Genomic DNA, 14806 nt, shown 5'->3' with positions numbered 1-14806 from the left:
CCAGGCTGTCCATGGAGGCTCAGATTTCGGCAGTGAGCCGGGCAGCCTGGTACCAACTACACCTCATACGAAGGCTGCAACCCTACCTTCCTGTTCATCAGCTCCCACTGGTGGTACACGCCCTGATCACCTCTCGTTTGGACTACTGTAATGCGCTCTACGTGGGGTTACCCTTGAAAACGGTCCGGAAATTACAACTGATACAAAATGCGGCGGCTCGACTACTTACGAATAGTCGCCGCCGAGATCACATCACACCAGTGTTGTTCGACCTACACTGGCTTCCAGTTGTTTTCCGAGCCCAATTCAAGGTGTTGGTATTGACCTTTAAATCCCTATACGGTTTCGGCCCAGTTTATCTCACGGAGCGCCTTCAGCGCCACCAATTATGCCGCCCGACAAGATCGGCCGCACAGGGCCTTCTCTCAATCCCGCCAACAAAAACAGCCAGATTGGCGGGTACAAGAGAGAGGGCATTCTCAGTGGCGGCCCCCACTCTTTGGAACTCCCTCCCACAAGATCTCCGGCATGCCTCTTCCCTAAATGTATTTCGGAAAGCCTTAAAGACCTGGCTTTTTCAGCAGGCCTTCGGGGTATCCGGGGAGGGTTAACTGATATAATTGTAATGCCTCCTACCCAGTTTTAATATTGTTGTTGCAGATCTATTGTTTTTATTGTATTACTGTATTTTATTAATTGTATTTTAATAATTTTGTAAGTCGTCTAGAGTGGCCATTGGCCAGATAGGCGACGAAGAAATTAAATTTATTATTATTATTATTATTATTATTATTATTATTAAAGTGGGTGTCCCCCCTTGGTTTTAGACGTTAGAAATGTAAAGAGGTGGTTGGGTCATGCAGATCTTCAGGCAAGCGTCAAAAGGCACAGATATTGGAAACTAACATTAAGGCTCATGCGATAACAGAAACACTTCCCCCGCTGCGAAGATGGAAACAGGGACAACTAAGTGGCACCTGGGCATGGATATTACAGATTATGCTGGTGTAGTTACAGATAATGACAGACAGATATATTTGCATGTAAGGATAAGCCAGAATTTCTGGCTTACCATGGTTTCTTGCAAAGAAGCAGCATGCCCGACTGCTCCTCTCCTGGCCTGAGTGGAACAAACAAACCTTGGTTTCTTGAGGAGCCCAGGGCACAACAAACCACCGTCCCTAACAAGCCATGATCACTAGGCAACCTGAAGTCATGATCTCTTTTTGGCTTGCTGATTGTGGCCAGTTAGGAAGCAAGATATTGGCCCTGGGACAATTGTTATGGGAAGCTAAGGCTTCGTCAGTTATTCCACTTCCCAGGGGAGTGCTGCTCGTTCACAAGAAACCATGGTCAGTAGCAACACAAAAAATCTTTTTAAGAAACCAGGGTCAGCCAGAAACCCAGGAGTATGGCGACACGCGCATGCAGCCTGTACATATGCAAACAAACGCTCACATCTTCATCAATTCCGGATCACAAATGTACAAGTTTTGTTTTCACACAGGCTCCCAACAATGGTGTCTTTCACAAGTGCACAAACGTTAAGAGACTGAGCGAGAGTCTCAGGTGACCTTAAAAGCCAACAGATTTACCACGGCACAAATAAGGCCCACAAAAGCTACCGCATATTTAAATTATTCACTACATTTCAAAACCACCTCTTCTGCCCCAAAGGTTCCCATCTAGAAAGAGAGATGAGACGCGTTTGTAATATCTTCGCATCTGCTGCTTTGATCCACCAGCTCCTCCACTAGAAGACACTTTCATTACTTTCTTTAATGAAAACCCAGAGGATCCGTGCCACTCCGTTAGGGCCACGCTGGACTTAATGACACAGAGAGCACCTGAACAGATCATCATCAGATTGGTAAATCGCTTATTATTAACAAGACAACTTCATCTCAGTTCTTTACCTGGCGCCAGAAAGATGTCAGCAAAGGCGCCAAGCAGGCCTTGCTGTGGAGAGCACTCCACAAATGCTGAGCCACCACTGAAAAGGCCCTCTCCCTTGGCATCCCCCTGCGAGCCTCTCTCGGAAGGGGGACCTGGAGGAGGGCCTCAGCAGAAGGTCTAAGGGTCTGGGTAGGATCCTAATACAACCTCTTGAAAGATCGCCATGCCGCATCGTAACTCAGAAGCCTCCTTAATTTAAAAGCGGGTAACCTCCAAGCAAATCGTGCATATCGGAAAGGGGAGCCATCCTTGCCCAGACAACAAGCTTCTGAGGAAAGGAGCTCCGCAAAGCAAGGTCTCGTTTCTTTTGTGGACTTTCTAGAGTCAGCTGAACAACACTGCACCTTCAGCCCAGCCAATTCCACAACGTGCAAGTGCAATTCTCCGCCGAGAGAACACACTCACAAAAGACAAAAGACCACATCCGACCATCTTGACTTCATTCGGGTGGTGCCTCTTCACTCCCACTTTTCCCAGAACAGGCTTGAACTGCAGCCAAAACGATTATTAAAGCAGGAATACTCCTCTCCATCAGGGCCTCCGCTTTATTTTTAAGCCAATGCCGTTCTAGGTCAAAATAATGGTGCATTTAAGCTCTGCACGACACATCTTCTAAAACGGCCTGCTTTGTCCCACCAACCCTTATTACACCGACGCTTCGGACGAAAAAGAAAACAAGGGAACAGCAATCCGGCATCCTCTTAGCGATTAAATGTTTGCTTTCCAAGGCTTAGGAACTCCCTGAAGAGAAGATCTAAACCCCAGAAAACCTACCAGGCTGAGAGCCAGAGATGGAAAGTTTGCAATCATAGTGTCCTTCCTCGGCTATAGCGGTCATGCTAGAAGCCTCTACAAAATCCTCAGGACAAAGGAATGCCACAGACCAATCCACAGAAGTATCAGCAATACTTTCTCTCGGGAGTATCCCAGAGTATTCCCAGTGTTGTAAACCGCCCAGAGAGCTTCGACTATAGGGCGGTATACAAATGCAATAAATAAATAAATCTTCCCGGAGGGGTGTAACAATCAATCCTTCTTCCCAGGGAATTCTGGGGGTTCATAATCGTGCAAGGCATTCAGAGTCAACCCGCTGGTCTCATCCAGCTCAGGACTGGCAGCGGCTGTCCAGGGTGTCAGGCGGGGGTCTCTGCCAGCCCTTCCCAGAGATGCCATAGGGGACTGAACCTGGGACCTTCTGCATGCAAAGCAGGGGCTCTAACCACTGAGCCACAGCCTTTTTCCTTGCACGACGACAAACAAAAGCCAACACTTGCTTCTGCCACCTGGCTGCAGATTCCTGCGAACGCTCTCCTCCAGTTGGAAAGGACTGTGGTTGCAGAGAGGGCTTTTGGCTCAGGTGCGCAGGGACACTTTGGCCCTCCAGATGTTGTCGACCTACAATGCCATCTTCCCTAGCCACTGGCCATGCCGTGCTAGGGCTGACGGGGGTTGTGGCTCAGCCACATCTGGAGGGCTAAAGGTTTCCCCACACCGGTTCTAACCAAAGCCGGCCACAAAAGAACAGCCACCTGATATTCCGTAATGCGTACATAAATGTTGCGGAGTGCATTTCCTTAACTTGCGTGACTTGGGCAAATCAAGTTTTTGCATGGCTCAGAATTTCCGACCAAAGGAGGAGAGTATGAGAAAAATCAGGGGCCACATTAGTTATGAGAGGCATGATAGGGTCTCCGCACAGGGGCAAATTGCCAGCTTACTGACAGCCAGTGCCTTGTTTATTATCATCTTCACCATCGGTTATCCTACTTCGGACACATAATGAGAAGACACGTTTCACTAGAAAAGGCAATAATGCTGGGAAAAACAGAAGGGAGTAGAAAAAGAGGAAGGCCAAGCAAGAGATGGGTTGATTCCATACAGGAAGCCGCAGACCTGAACTTACAAGATCTGAACAGGGTGGTTCATGACAGATGCTCTTGGAGGTCACTGATTCATAGGGTCACCATAAGTTGTAGTCGACTTGGAGGCACATAACAACAACAAATAGGACTGACACTCCCCAGGTACTGAGGACATAGGACTGTGTACACAATGCCCCAGCTGCATTAAACCATTGGTCATCAGACCACTGGTTGATCTAGCCTAGTTTATTATTAACTATTATTATTAAAACTTATATCCTGCCTACCAGGCAGGGAAACAGATGATAAAGCATAGAAACATCTTTGAAATGGAAATGGACTACCTTCAAGTCAATTCTGATTTATGGCAACCCTGTGAATAGGGTTTTCGTGGTAAGCGGTATTCAGAGGGGGTTTCCCATTGCCTTCCTCTGAGGCTGAGAGGCAGTGACTGGCCCAAGGTCGCCCAGGGAGCTCCGTGACTGTGTGGGGATTCGAACCCTGGTCTCCCAGTTCATGGTCCAACACCTTAACCTTTAAAAGCATCTTAAAAACAGCTCCAACACAGATGCAGACTGGGATAAGGTCTCCACTTAAAAGGGTTGATGAAAGAGGAAGAAGGTCTTCAGTAGGCACCGAAAAGACGGCGCTTGTCTAATATTTAAGGAGAGGGAATTCAAAAGGGCAGGTGCTGCAACACTAAAGGTCCGCTTCCTATGTTGTGTGGAAGACAGTATGATAAGACAGTATCTGCAGGAGGCCCTCACTTGCAGAGCGCAGTGATCGATGGGGTATATAAGGGGTGAGAGAATCTATCAGGTATCCTGGTCCTAGTACTCTACATTAGAGGTCTGGTAATCTGAACACCAAAATACGCTTCACTGGGATATCTGAAAGGCATAGTCAACTATGAAGGTTTGGAACCTGCAACAGCTATGATCGCTGCAGCCAGATTAGTCATAGTAAGAAACTAGAAATTGGATAAACCAGGTGACATCTAGCAATGATACAAAAACATCACAACAGCAGAATAGTCTTGTTGGGTCAGGCCAGTGGCCAATCTAGCCTATCCTATGTCCTACCAGTGGCCAACCAGACGCCCATTATTGGAAGCCGGCAAGCAGGACCTGAGTGCAACAGCAACTCTCCCCGCCTGCCATTTTCAGCAACTGGTATTTAGAAACATGCTGCCTGCAAGTATGCATAGCTCTGTTGACAAAACATACATTATTTATTATTTATTTATTCATTCAATTGATATCTCGCCATTCCTCCCAGAAGGAGCCCAGGTCAGCAAACAAAAACACCAAAAGCACTTGAAAGCATCTTAAAAACAAAAGTCGCATTAAAACAAAGCACCTTTTAAAAACATCTGAAAACAAAACATCTTGAAAACGTTTCTGTTAATCTTAAAAACATTTTGTTGTTGTTGTTATATACATTAATATTGGAAAGACGTGCACCAAACAAATTTATTGAAAATGTGTTACTCTTTGGAATGCAGAATTCCAAACAATGTTCCACCTTATACATCAGTTTCACTCATATAATTTGACATTGTGCTTAAACAGTGACCGAGGGCACCTAATAAGTTATATAACGCTTCGTAAACCATTATTGACTTTTTGCATAAGGATGCATGATATTACCAAGTTATGCAGAGATTAAATATGTTTGGTCGTACCCAGTGTTAGACCGTACTCAAGAGTCTGGGGCACATTGAGATTGGAGGGGCGGAAAGAAAGGAGCCTAACTGTAGAGCCAATGAGTGGCGGAGCCAAAGCAAATGAGAGGTGGAACTCATTCTAGCTTTGCCTCCATCTTCCTCCCTGCTAAGTTCTGCAAAAACAACAGGAGAATGGAGGAGGAGGAAGAATGGAAGCCAGGTTTGTCCCTGAACTGGTTGTAAGAAGGTTGGGAGGTGGGGGCTTAGCAGAGAGCAAACTGAGATTGGTGGGGCAAGCGTCCTATTTGCCCATATAAGCTAGCCACCACTGCTTAGGGTGAAGCCACTGAAAACAGACGTGGCTGACTTAGATCCATTGATTTCAATAGGTTTGCTCCGAGTAGAAGTTGGTTACAACCCTTTTTCTTCTTTTGCAATGATTTTATTTTTTGCAATCATTTAAATATATATATAAAGAAGGACCCTTCTCAGCAGCTTGGCCCAGAGAATGTGGCTTTCATAACACGGTGCTGTTTTCCACAACGTCAGCGCTAAAGAAATAAAACTGTTATTGAAACATGAGCTATGTGCGTGCTTTGAAACGCTGAACAAAAAGGGTTTACGAAGCAGTCCGGTGAGACTCCCAGCGGTTTTCAAAGCGGCACACGAAACAACAAAAAACTGAGAGCTACCGGTCTATTCTAACTGGCATGTTTCTGAATGTTGGAAAACTCAAGGACAGACAAAAGGAAGAACTTCTTCACGTAGCGCAGTTAAAACTCTGGGATTTGCTCATGCAAGAGGCCACCAACTTGGAGGGCTTTAAAAGAGGATTAGACAAATTCATGGAGGAAAAGGCTATCAATGGCTACCAACTATGATGGCCATGCTCTGCCTCCACCGTTGGAGGCAGTATGCTTCTGTCTACCAGTTGCTGGAAACCACAGGAGGGGAGAGTTGCTCTTGGCACACAGGCCCTGCTTGTGGGCTTCCCATAATGGGCACCGGGTTGGCCACTGTGAGAACAGGAGGCTATGAGAACAGAGGAGGGCCGGGATCTCTTCTCCATTGTCCCAGAGTGCAGGACACGGAATAATGGGCTCAAGTTGCAGGAAGCCAGATTTCGGCTGAACATCAGGAAAAACTTCCTAACTGTTAGAGCAATACGACAATGGAACCAATTACCTAGAAAGGTAGTGGGCTCTCCGACACTGGAGGCCTTCAAGAGGCAGCTGGAAAGCCATCTGTCGGGAATGCTTTGATTTGGATTCCTGCATTGAGCCGGGGGTTGGACTGGATGGCCTTATAGGCCCCTTCCAACTCTACTATTCTATGATTCTACAACTAGATGGGCCACTAGCCTGATCCAGCAGGCTCTTTTCGTGTTCTGATGGCAGCAACTCTGCGGAGTTTCAGACAGGGGCCTTTTCCAGTTCTACCTAGAGATGCCAAGGGCTGCACCTGGGACCTGCTAGCATGCAAGGCGCAGGGCCTATCAAAAAGGCAGACCTTTGCACCTTCTTCAGAGAAGCTGCGTGCCCCCTGCCAAATGCTCCGCGCCCATCAGAGCCACAGATGGGGAGGGAAAGTGCATGGTGACCTTCAGGTACATCACCTGACCTTCGTGGGAAAACTACGCTGTATACAGACAAGCCAGGAACCAAAAAAACCCCAAACACCTAACATGGAACAGGAACACATGCAAGGCTGGAATGCTCAAGTCTGCTGGTTCGAGCCGAGGAAGTGGTCAAAGGCAACAGCATGCGGGGGCCTTTGCAGTCCAGATTTCCAAGTTCTACTCCACCGAGGGGGAAAAAAACACCAAACAAACAAGGTCAGTTTAAGAGCTTCTCTTTTCAACAAGAAAATCTCCAGTGTGCTCTGCAAGGCTCCCCAAAAGGCTACAGCAACCACTCTGCAAAGGCAGCCCTACGGGTTAAGCCCAGACAGTGGGAGACGTGGGTATGAAGGAAAGGGGGGGGGAATGGAAGGGTGGAGATTGGGGAAGAATACACAATCAGTCTTTGAGAAGGCCTCCTCCACTCTTGGCTGGGCTGCCAAAAAAAAGCACGGAGGGGGGAGGCCGAGCCGGTACAAATTTGCATGCTCCCCACCCCCCCTCTTCCTCTGAGCACTGGAAGGCATACAAGCCCAAACACATCTGTGCTCACCTGCCCCTTCAGATCAGATTCTGCCTCCCTGGATTTAAGGCCCTGTCTGCTTTGCTCTGGTTTCCTCCACCACCACCCCGTGCATCCAAATTCCAAGCCTTTCAGCGTCTGTGTTGTTGACGGCATGAAAGTTTAGAGAGTTGGATGTGCCGATTCAGACCCACAGTCCGCGTTTCCACTCTGACGGTAGAAAAAGGGCCATCAGCTGGGCCCTGTCTACACTGCACCTTGAAAGAAGCATCGTGCGGCTTTAAGCAGTCATGGCTTCTCCAAAGAGAATCCTGGGAACTGTAGTTTGTCCAGGGTGCTGAGAGTTATTAGGAGACCCCCTGGTCCCCCTCGCAGAGTGACAATCCCCAGAGTTCCCTGGGAAAGAGGGATTGATTAGTCAACCACACTGGGAATTGTCGCTCTGCAAAGGGAAATAGGGGGTCTCCAAGTAACTCTCAGCACCCTGGACAAACAAGTTCCCAGGATTTGGGGTGGGGAAAGCCATGCGTGTTTAAGGTGGTATTATACTGCTTTAAATGTACAGCGTGGATAGGACCTAAGTGTGTGGGTCACCCTTCGAGGGCAACCGACATGGCTCAAGAAGTCTGGGGATACACACACTTCCTTCTTTCCTTCCATTTTTATACAGTGTTTCTTCCAAAGAGCTCTTAGTTCTTCCCCTCTCCATTTTATCCTAACAGCCCTGCGCGGTAGGTCAGTCTAAGAGAGACAGCAACTGGACAGCAACCAAGGCCATCCAGTGGGCTTCAAACCCAGATGGGATTTCAACCTGGGTCGCCCAGGTCCTAGTCTGACACACTAACCACACTTTACGGGGTGGTCATTTGGCCATAGCATATAACTACCCTGACAAGCCACCGGCTGTACATCTCCATCAGAAGTGCCACGAGAAAACATTTTTTTAAAGCTGCCACCAAACTGTAAAATGCCCCCTTGGCAGCTTCAGCCACGCTCTCCACATTCCCAGATGATCAGAATTCAGGACTTGACGTAGTCTGACTCTTGCAAAAGGGAGTGCGGATATCCCAGCCCAGCTCGGAAAATAAAAATTACCGGCTCATCCAACACATGTAAATAACGTAACGCAGATCAGCCCTGAATGGCAAGAACTGGATGTTTTTCCAACCTACCTGGAGAAGAACCGTCCTTCACCACCAGGGAGCAGCCCCGTGGCTATATACAAGCCCAATGAAATCTGCGCTGTTAGTTACATCTGCAGCCATCAGCCCACCTCGGCTGGCCTTGAGAATGGCCCAGTCCCCTTCTGCTCGCCGAATCACGCCGCTTCCTTGCTTTTATTTAGGCCCTACCAGAAGCAGCACTCACTCTTACCATATGACAATGGAACCAATGACCGACGGAGGTAGTGGGCTCTCCGACACTGCAGGCGTTCAAGAGGCAGCTGGACAGACACCTGTTGGGAATGCTTTGATTTGGATTCCTGCATTGAGCAGGATGGCCTTATAGGGCCCTTCCAACTCTACTATTCTATGTTACCCTTTTGCACAAGGGCAGCGGACCTTGTGGACCTTCCTGGGGGGCCCCCATCAGCCCAGCAAGCGTGGCCAATGTGATCCAGCAAAATCTGGAGGGCACCACAATTTCTAACCTTACTACAGGGCACTTGTTTCTTTTTTAAAAACCAAAACCATGTCAGTCGGTTCTTCCCAAACGTCCCATCCGAAGCCCCACAGAGGCGCCAGCAGTCAGTGCAGACAGTCCCAAGCGAGATGAGAGGAGTATAAGACAGCGTCCTACATCCCTGTTTAAGTCAGCCCTCCAATGCAGAGCTGTGAGAGCTGGAATCTTAGCTTTCTTATAATAATAACAAACATAATAATAATTTCTTTCTAGGGCAGGGGCAGGGCAGAAGGTTCAAGGTCCCATCCCCAGCACCTCCAGGTACGCTGAGAGAGGCTCCCGTCTCCGAAACCCTGGAGAGCCACTGTCAATCACAACGGTCAAATAGTATGCAGTTGAGTTTCCCACATTTGGGGAAATCGCAGGGGTCAGCACCCCCGGAGTGCAATAGATGAGCCTCACCCTGGGAAAACCACCTTCATGATCATGGTATCTCTCCTGCCAGGTCAGTATGCAACAGCCAAATAAATGCAGACACCATGCAAAGGAGTCATCCAAAGTTGCTATGTCTACAAAGCTATACAGCCTCATGCTCTTACCGTATATAACAGTTTCCTATGTGGAATATCCTACGGAGGATCAGGCCCTCAGTATGCTTCCAAATACCAGTTGCTGGAAACCACAGGAGGGGAGAGTGTTGTTGCACTCAGGTCCTGCTTGTGGGCTTCCCAGAAGAGTCATCTGGCTGTCTCCAACTGTGAGGATGTTGGACTAGATGGGCCATTGGCCTGGCCCAGTAGACTGTATATGTTCTTTGCCATACCCTCTTCCCAAATTCCCCTGAGTACCATTTCCCCTCCCCACTAAATCACCATCATCATCTATGTATACGGTGCTTTTGAGGAGTCAAAAGCCCTTCTTTTCCATTTTCTCATCAATCCTTACAAACAACCCTTTTAGGTAGGCCAGCAATGTTCTCCTTATATTCCACAGACAAAAGCAGAAGGCCAAGTGCATTCAAAATCCAGAGGTAGAGCTCTTTCCCCTTCCCTCAGATCAGCTGACTTGCTGCATACCACTAAGTGAGTTCATGGCAAGAGCCAGAATGTTGGACCAGGGAAACCCAGGTTCAAATCCCAAGACTCCAGCATGCAGCCCGCTGAGTCAGTTGCTATCTCGCGGGCGAATGCGTGAAGACAAAGGAGAGACCGTGTCCACTGCCTCTAACCGCTTGAAGAACGGCCTAGAAATAAAGAAAGGCAGCAAGATTTGAACCAAGAGACTTCCTGCGGCATAACTCAAGCTTCTGAGCCATACCGCATCATATTACAGACACCATGCAAACAGGTCACCCAAAGTTACTAGTCCACAACGCTAGGCCATCTGTCCATGTGTAAAGCAACGTGAAGCCTTAAAAGAAAGTCAGCTGAAGTCCTTAGGGGTAACCCAGAGCAACACACTCTATGTGGAGAGGTCCATAGGGGCTGCAAGTGGGCCTGGTCCGGAAGCTCCAACTGATGTAGAAGGCAGCGGCTAGACTGCTGATGGGGGCAGATGCCAACAGCATGTAACATCTTTGCTAAAGCATCTGCACTGGCTGCCCATATGCCCAGGTTCAAGGTTCTTGTGTTGCCCTGAACAATTTGAGTCCAGGATACCTTAAGGATCACCTGAGTTCTTATATCCCAGCCCGATCACCGAGATCATCTGGAGGAGCATGGATAGTCGTTCCCCGTGTGACAGGGGCCCAACTAGCCTCAACCAGAAGTCAGGCATTTAGTGTCACCACTCCCATTCTGTGGAACACTCTTCCAGCAGAGATGCGGCAGGCACCCTCCCTTTTGACTTTCAGGCATCTCTTCTAGACCTTTTTCACACAGGTTCCGACAACAATGCAGGTCTTTTAATTTTTTTCTTGAGCAGTCATTTTAATTATTGTTATGTGCTGCTTTTAATGCTTTTTTAAAAACAATTGCTGTATACCACCCTGCTCTTTTAACAAGATAGACATATATAAATACTTTTATAAAGAAAATTACTATTTGCCAAATGCACGTAGCCACCCATTGATAAATATTCTCTGGACACCTTACAACAAAACTATTTTTAAAAAATACAGTATCTAACAATTTAAACCCTCCGCCCCCACCACTACTTAGCAAGTTGATGGGAGAGATTTGGACTAAGGGCCCTGTTGGTTCACAACTCAGTAGCCAACGCTTCCTGCGGCTGCTATGAAGGGTTGCTATTAGTGTGTATGGTAGCCAGTATTGTGTAGTGGTTAGAACATCATCCTCACTCGGCCACGATGCTCACAGGGTGTCCTTGGGGACCAGTCACCGTCTCTCTCAGCCTAACCTACCTCAGAGGGTTGTTGTGAGGATATAATCAGGAGGGTGGAGCCAGGTTTGTACACCACTTTGAGCTCCTTTGAGAAAAGGTGCGATGTAAAGGTCAGAACAATAATATGTTTGTGTGTGAGTATATATATTTATACTAAAGAATGGTAGATGTTTTGTATGATTTCTTAAGTGGTATAATGTATCTACGTGATGTTTATGTTTAAAATGTGTTGCAAGACACTTGGAAACTTTTGGGTAACAAGCAACTAACAAGTTTATTTATTATCATCAACAACAGTAGTAGCAATAATAATGATAGTATCAGCTTAAACACGATGCTATATTTTCAAAATATTTCATGCCCCCATCTTCTGCCTCTCCATCTTTCCCCCCCCCCAAGAAATATGCACCCCACCGCCACGTTTAACCCCTAAATATCAGGATTTCAGCCCAAGCAAAGTGTCTGCCCAGACGCACCTCTTTAGGGCCCGTCCCCAACAGCCGCCTTCAGTGCCAGCCCCCCTGCTCAAATTCCCTCTCCCCCAACGGAAAAAAATAGATAGATTTCCCCTCAGGAGGGCGAGAAGGAGCCCGGCGCCTCAACTGGCCTTCCTCTACCCTTCTTAGCCCCCACTGGTGAAGCTGGGAGAAAAGGTGAAGCCCCGCCCGGGCCTTGCGCTAGGCCTCGCATCCCCGGCATTTCCTGCTCGCCGCGCCCGAGGACCCCACCTCTCTCCCCGGGGAGGGGCCGGCCGTAGCCCCGCTCGAGCACTTAGCCGCTTTCCCTTCCCTTTCCCCGCTTCCGCCCCCGAGGCCCGCCATTGGCGACGGCGGGGACCAGAGGGGGGAAGAAGACGCTGGCAGCTTTCCCATTGGCCGCCGCGGACGCCTGTCAGCGCGCCCCACGCGGAAGGACGAAGCAAGGCCTCGCCGCTGAGCATCTCGGGAGATGTAGTCCCGCGTCCATTGCACCTGCAGGCCGCCGCGCGAGGGAAAGACTACAATTCCCAAGAAACAGACATTTCCCCCCTCTCCCCTCTCCCTGAGGCTTGCAAGCCCCCTCCCTTAAAAAAAAAAGCCCACATATCCTGCCCCCAGCATCAGCAAGTACAACGTATGCAACGCAGCACAGAAAAGGGTCTTTGGCAGGGAGGAGGAGGAAAGTTATTTGCACTTAATTGCCACCCCCAACCCTTGCAGTTCCCTCATGCAAAACGACAGGCCAACCCATTAATTGCATATGCATATATATAAATTGCAATATATTATATATTGCAATATTTATATATTCTACATTGCACCTCGTGGATCTAAATGCAAGCACCTCCTCTCCCCCCCTCGCTTGCTCCTTTCACCTTCACGCTGCCCCCTCCTTCAAAAAAAAAAAAGCCCCATACACATTTACACGCATTAGCTCGACCTTATGCTTCACACACACACTTTCCCCCACCTTCCAAAAGCAACACAGATCCAACCCTTATGGCCAAAGCAAAGTTGTTGACAAGGAATCGGCTTCCCTGGAAATGAAAGTTAAGGGGAAAAAATAAAAAAGAGGATCCTAGTAAGTCAGGTTTAGGAAGGAGGAAGAGAGGGCAGGAAAAAAAAAAGTCTCTCTCTCTCTGACCCCCATTTTTTTTTTTACTAAAGGAGGGGGGGGGATAAGATCTCCTTGACACTCCCCAAAACCAGACCGAAACCCAGAGTCCTTACCTTGTTGGTCCTGAACGTGTGGGAGCCAGGAGGAGAGAGTGGAGGGGGTCGCCTGGAGTTTGGAGTCAATTCCTGAGCAGCTCTACCAGCCGGTCCTCCCTTCCTCCCTCTCTGGTCTCTCTCTCTCTCTCCGCTGTTCCTGCCCCTACTGTTAACAGTAGATGCAAAGCCCCGTATGATGCCGTGAACTCCCTTCCTGGTTGCTCCCAGGGTAAAAAAAAAAGAGAGAAAGGGGTCCCTCCCTTCTCTTAAAGGTGCAGCGGCCCCACACTCCGGAGGGGAAAGCCTGCTTTGGTTTCTGGGCCAAGTGAAATTGACATGACAGGCTTCTTCGGAAACTGACACGCTTTCTTTTTTGCTTTTTGCAAACTGGCTGAGCCAGTCTCTCTCTCTGAGTTTTTTTGTTGCAAGGAAGGAGAGAGAAATGCAAGCCTGGAAATATAAAAAAGGGACCAGAGGGAGCATTTAAGGCAACCCCTCCCCAGCTACCCACCCACCGCAACCCCGCTTCTAGGCTAGCGCTGCCACGTCTCACACCCTGCCTTGCCTTGGCGCTTTTGCCTCGGTGTGCCAAGGGCACACGCTTGGATCGCTGCTGCTGTGGCTGTTGCGATTTGCACAGGGCTAAGCCCTCTGCTGGTTCCCCCTCCTCTCCTCCGCCCGACCCCACCCAGCCGAGAAACGACCCTGTGCTCCCAGCTGCCTCCTCTCTCTCTCTCTCTCTCCCCAAGCCATGGCTGCTGTCCATGTTATCTAACCCAGAACACGCAGATCAGCGGGGGGCTGCGCCTGCACGATGGTTTCCAAGCAAAAGAGCAGAGGAGTGGAGCAGGAAAAGGGAGAGAGAGGGGGGAAACTAGCAGGCACCACAGAGAGATATACTCGAAGGAGCCAAACACAGCCAGTCTGGTGCTAAAGATTCGGCAAGAACCAGTGTGCCAAAACGTCTTTCTTTACGCAGCACAGAGTTCAAACGGTGGAATTCGAATTTGCCCGACAGCCATCCACTGGGATGTCTTGATTAAAAGAAAATCAGACAAATGCATGTAGGATATCAAAGGCTGCTAATAACCCTGGGGGCTGCATGTGTGGGGCACCTGTAGCCCTCCAGATTATTTATTAGATTTATATCCTGCCCTTCCTCCCAGTGGGAGCCCAGGACGGCAAGCAAAAGCACTACAAACACTTGAAAACATCAATAAAAAACAGACTTTAAAATATATTAAAACTTAAAAGCTTTAAAAACATTTTTAAAAAAAGTTTTAAGAACATATTAAAAAACTATTCCAACACAGGAGCAGACTGGGTTAAGGTCTCTACTTAAAAGGCTTGTTGGAAGAGGAAGGTCTTCAGTAGGAGCCAAAAAGATAAGAGATGGCGCCAGACTAATATTTAAGGGGAGGGAATTCCAAAAGGTAGGTGCCACTATGCTAAAGGTTTGTGGAACTACAACTCCCATCGTCCCCGACCATTGGTCATGCTAGCTAGGGCTGATGGGAGTTGTAG

The 14806-nt window shown here is 48.4% G+C and overlaps 1 protein-coding gene and 1 non-coding gene across 2 annotated transcripts in view; both read right to left on the bottom strand.

Annotated features, from left to right (window-relative positions):
- ZBTB7A (zinc finger and BTB domain containing 7A) overlaps nucleotides 1-13761 on the bottom strand; it is a 41292-nt gene extending 27531 nt beyond the window's left edge. Inside the window, exon 1 of the mRNA XM_061601093.1 lies at nucleotides 13301-13761. The gene's annotated coding sequence lies outside the window, so the exon portion shown is untranslated. The remainder of the gene's footprint in view (nucleotides 1-13300) is intronic.
- LOC133373000 (U1 spliceosomal RNA) lies at nucleotides 9602-9761 on the bottom strand. Its single transcript, XR_009759598.1, has one exon. It is a non-coding gene; the product is annotated as a U1 spliceosomal RNA (small nuclear RNA).
- Nucleotides 13762-14806: the final 1045 nt, after the last annotated feature.

The sequence above is a fragment of the Rhineura floridana genome, chromosome 18 (assembly GCF_030035675.1).
Source record: "Rhineura floridana isolate rRhiFlo1 chromosome 18, rRhiFlo1.hap2, whole genome shotgun sequence".
NCBI lineage: Eukaryota > Metazoa > Chordata > Lepidosauria > Squamata > Rhineuridae > Rhineura > Rhineura floridana.
The sequence above is the reverse complement of the archived record's forward strand: the minus strand, read 5'-3'. Positions and strand labels throughout refer to the sequence as shown.